Genomic DNA, 5,325 nt, shown 5'->3' on the forward strand with positions numbered 1-5,325 from the left:
ATAATGGAAGGTAAGGTCAGAGGTGTGAAGAAGCAAACTATGTAGGAACTTGAGGGCTTTTAGTGTTTCTTCTGAGGGAGCCATGGGAGAATATTAAACAGCAAAGTAACATGATCTGATCTCAATTTTAAAAAGAATTTCAGAGAATTACCAATAGGTATTACAATACTTGGGAAAATAAAACAGAACAAATCATTGCTAGCTCCTAGGAAAACAAAAGGGTATACAACAAGGAAATAAGCAATCAGAATGCACTATGTGTTTACATGTGAATAGTATTTACAGTGTCATACTCATGCAAACTACTGGTTGAACAAAAATTGTATTAAAATATATATTGAAGTAACAACCAAAATGAACCTGATACTATTAGGGATAATGAGACAGATTAGGAAATAAAGCATGGAGCTTGTATCAATGAAAACACAGTTTAAAAATAACAAAGCTCAATGGAAAGATTAAATAGCACATGTAGATACAGCTGAAGAATCAATAGGCTCAAAGATATATCTGAGGAAATTGCCCAAAATGAAGTACACAGCGAGAGAAAACATCAAAGGGAGATACTGATATGGAAGGTGAAGCCAGAACACGAGTAACTGGATTCAAAAGTAAAATAAGCCAGGCACCCGTGGCTCCCGCCTGTAATTCTAGCTACTCAGGAGGCTGAGATCTGAGGATCATGGTTCAAAGCCAGCCCAGAGAGGAAAGTCCGTGAGACTCTTATCTCCAATAAACCACTCACAAAACCAGAAGTGGTGCCGTGGCTCAAGTGGTAGAGTACTAGCCTTGAGCTGAAGAGCTGAGGGACAGTGCCCAGGCCCAGAGTTCAAGCCCCACAACCAACAACAACAACAAAAATAAGTAAGAGGCAATACATAAGAGATAATGGTTGAAAAATGTCCAGAAATTAGCAAAAACATGAAACTACTGAGCCATGAAACACATTTCCAAAAAGAAACATATGCCTAAATGATAGAATGAAACAGCAAAACACCCATTCAAAAAGCAAAACAGTAACTAGACTAAAAGCATTCTTTGCCAGTACTGGGGCTTGACCTAAGGGTCTTGGTTCTTTTGCTTGGCTTTTTCACTCAAGACTGTCATTCTACCAGTTGAAAGCAGCTCTCACCTTGAAAGCTTTTTGTGGTGCTGGTCTTGGAGCTTGAACTAATGGCCTGAATGCTGTCCCTGAGCTTTTTTGCTCAAGGCTAGCACTCTACCACTTGAGCCATAGCTCCATTTCTAGCTTTTCGGTGGTTAATTGTAGACTTGAAGCAAAGACCCTCAGAGCTCAGCCTCCTGAGTAGCTAGGATCACAGGCATGAGCCACTGGCCCCCAGCTGAAAGCATATTTCTTGAGACTTCTTAAAACCCAAAGAAAATTGGATCATATATTTTAAACACTGAAGGAAAATATCTAACACACTATCATTTAAGATCAAGGAAAAATAGACATTTAAATATAACAAAAACATAATTTAACATTAAGATGTCTGTACTAAAGGAATAAACAGTTTTAATAATGCAAAAAAAATCCCCGAAGGATGATATACCAGAATATATGCATGTAAATCCATACAGTCTATATAAGATGATATTGATGATGACAGTAATTGTGAGGTTATAAAAAAGAACTAACATTTGAAAACAAAAGTATGTGGTTATGAGAGGAATGACCCAAGTTGAAGATTTCTAAGCTTCCTATATTCTTCACAAGGGGATTAAGACATTGTTTAACTTTAAACCTCTAAAAAATAAACAAATATATGTGTATATGGTAGAATTGCAAAAGAAATCCCAACAGAAGGGAGAAAACATAGAATAAGAAAATAAACCTTGTACTCATTACCTTGCTCATGTAACTGTAACCCCTCTGTACAAATATTTTTACAATAAAAAAGTACAAAAAAATCCAACTCTGAAAAAAAATCTTAAACAGCAGGTGAAAAAGGAGCAAATAAAGCACACAAAAGGTGGGTTATAGAAAACAGAAAGAAGAAAGTGTGATGGTAGAAACAGGTCTAAATATATCACAATGTAAATGTAAACTTGGCAATTTAAAGACAAGAGGTAAATAGACTTGTTAAAGGTCAAACTATATGCTCTTTCCAAGAAACATATTAAAGCTTAAAGGCATAAAAATGCTTAAAAGTAAAAAGATAGAAAATTATATATCAAGAAGAAAAACCTGTGCTCCTACATTAATACAAGATAAAATAGACTTCAAGAAAAAAGCATTATCAGGAAGAAAGGCATAATATAATTTACCAGGAATATATAACAATTTTTAATTTTAATATTCTTAACAAAATACTCTCAAAATATGTAAGGCAAAAAAGAGATAGAACAAGAAGGAAAAACTGACAATTTGACCATCAATTGTTGAATGTTAACTTTCAATTACTGGTAGATCATGACCAGAAGAATCAGTTTAGATAAATAAAAGTTAAATACATAGTTAACAAACTTGATAACAGACATATGTATAACTGTATTCAACAATTAGAGAACACACATTCTTAAAAAGCACATAGAAAACAGTAAAAAATATCAGTCACATATTAAGCCATAAATAAGTCTCAGTAAATTTCAGTTAATCATACAGACCACATCATCTGACAATACTGAAATAAAGATATATTTCAATAACAAAGATAGAAAATTTAAAATCCTTTTAACATTTTGGAAATTTAAAAAAACATTATAATCATGGATCAAAGACGTAACTAGGATGGAACTGATGAGGTACTTGGAAATGAACAGAAATGAAAACACTACATATCCGAACTTGTTGGAAAGTAGTAGTGAGAGGGTCTCCTTTAAATGAGCAAACTAAAAAACAAGGAAAATTGAACATTAATGAGTTTGATATCCAATCTAAAAAAAATCAGAAGAAAAACAACAGAATAAACCCAAAAAATGTGGATGGAAGGAGGTCAAAAAAGATAAGAGCAGAAATTAAAGAAATAGAAAACAAAGACACAATAGAGAGGAGGAGCAAAGCTAAAAGTTGGTTCTTGGAAAAGACTAATAAAATAGACAAACCTCTGGTGAGATTGATCAAGAAAAAAAGTGAGAAGGCACAAATCACCAGTATTAGCAGTGAAAAAGGAGACATAGTTACAGATTATGTACACTACAGAAGAAAAACAAAAGGAACTTTATGTCAATGAGTGACTACAGGCAAAAATGGACCTATTCCTAGAAACTATAACTTACCAAAATGGACACAAGAAAGCAATTCTGAATACTACTATAAGTACTCAAAGGATTGAAGCAATAGTGAAACTCTTCAAAAGAATATTAATTTTAAAAAAGCAAGCAAGTCTTGATGCCAGGAGCTCACTTGTAATACTAGCTACTCAGGAACTTGAGATCTGCAGATCACAGTTCAAAGCCAGCCTAGGCAGGAAATGCCAAGAGATTCTTGTCTCCAATGAACTACTCCAAAAAAAAAAAAAAAAAAAGCCAGAAGTGGAGCTGTGACTCCTGGGCAGGAAAATCTGAGAGACTGGTCTCCAATTAACTACCAAAAAAAAAAAAAAAAAAAGCTGGAAGTGGAACTGTGGCTAAGAGCACAAGCCTTGAGCACAAAAGCTCAAGGACAGCATCCAGGCCTGTGTTCAAGTCCCCAGGTCCTACACAAAAGCAAAAAAATCCCAAGCAGAAATTTCCCAGTTGGTATAGGGATTACAGGAAGATAAAGAGATGATCTCCTCAGCCTGAACAGTGTTAAATAGGAGCTGAGAAGGTAGAGGCCCTAGGAAGGCAACCCCCCCTCTCCCCCCTCCCACCCCCGCCCCCCCCTCCCTCTCTCTAGGTGTATCGTTTTCTGGAGATCCTTACAAGTTTGTTCTTAGTAAAGTGGGGTCTGACAAATTCCTCAATAGCCTCTGTGGTGAGGAGTACAAATAAATAGCATCCAACACTCAGACTGCTTTGCAGTAAATGGGCTAAGGAAGTACTCTAGCACCTGAGAAGCCTCTTCAGTAGCCAGCTTCTGTAGTCTTCTTGCTCACTGAGGTTCTGTGTTCCAGTTTCCAGGAAACACCATACACAGCCCAGGTTGTGACTGGTTGAGATGGGGATGACTGCAGGGGGGGGCCAGTGAGGACCTTCTGGAGGGTGTAGCTCTAGGCAGAAGCCCTGAAACTCTGTCTTCTCAATTATTAGATACTTCTATTCATTTGTAGTTGATGGGCCCTTTTTATGATGTCCAAACTAGCTGCAGGATGATGGCTCTAAATATGATGTATGTTCTGAAAATAAGAGTATCATTATCTTGAAATAGTTAATTAGAAAGAGATCACTTGGACTTGAAATCTACTTAAATGATCATAATTTAACACTGTATTTGTCCATGGAAAAAGCTGTTACACATGAGTTCAGCTAACTATTTTTGAACAACTTAAAATCTGGTTTTAAATATTTTACCACCTATTTGGATTAAGGAGAGGTTATATTTGTTGATGGTTGCTGTTAGGAATTTTGGGGGTTTAAGGAATTGTTTTGTTTTGTTTTGCTAGTCCTGGGGCTTGAACTCAGGGTATGGGCACTGTCCCTGAGCTGCTTTTACTCAAGGCTAGCACTCTACCACTTGAGCCACAGAAGTACTTCTGGTTTTTACTGTGTATGTGGTACTTAGGAATTGAACCCAGGACTTCATGCGTGCTAGGCAGCACTTTACACAAAGCCACATTCTTGTCCCCCCCCCCCCCATTTTTGCCAGTCCTGGGGCTTGAACTCAGGGCCTGGGCACTGTCCCTGAGCTTCTTTTGCTCAAGGCAAGCACTCTACCACTTGAGCCACAGCGCTACTTCTGGCTTTTTCTGTTTATGTGGTCCTGAGAAATAGGACACAGAAACAAATTCAAGTCTCGCACTTCAAAACTTGAAAATATTTTAGAAGTTTAATAGTAGCAGGGCGCTGGTGGCTCACACCTGCAGTCCTAGCTACTCAGGAGAGTAAAATCTGAGGACGAGGACGGCAGTTTGAAGCCAGCCTGGGCAGGAAAGTCTGTGAGACTCTCATCTTCAATAAACTGCTCAGAAAAGGCTGGAAGTGGCACTGTGTCTTAAGTGGTAGAGCGCTAGTTTTGAGCACAAAGAACCTCAGGGACAGTGCCCATACCCTGAGTTCAAGCCCCAGGACCATCCCCCAAAAATGTTTAATACTAACTCAAAAAGAAAACACCACATCAAAATGGTTTATAGGAGAGTTCTAACAAGCAGATCTTTCTGAAGTTATGGTGTCTTCCAGAATATTGTAAAGGAGAGAATATATAATCTGACTCATTCTATGGCAACAGCAGAACGTTAAGGT

Source organism: Dipodomys spectabilis, unplaced genomic scaffold (genome assembly GCF_019054845.1).
Source record: "Dipodomys spectabilis isolate Male_0828 unplaced genomic scaffold, ASM1905484v1 ptg000091l, whole genome shotgun sequence".
NCBI lineage: Eukaryota > Metazoa > Chordata > Mammalia > Rodentia > Heteromyidae > Dipodomys > Dipodomys spectabilis.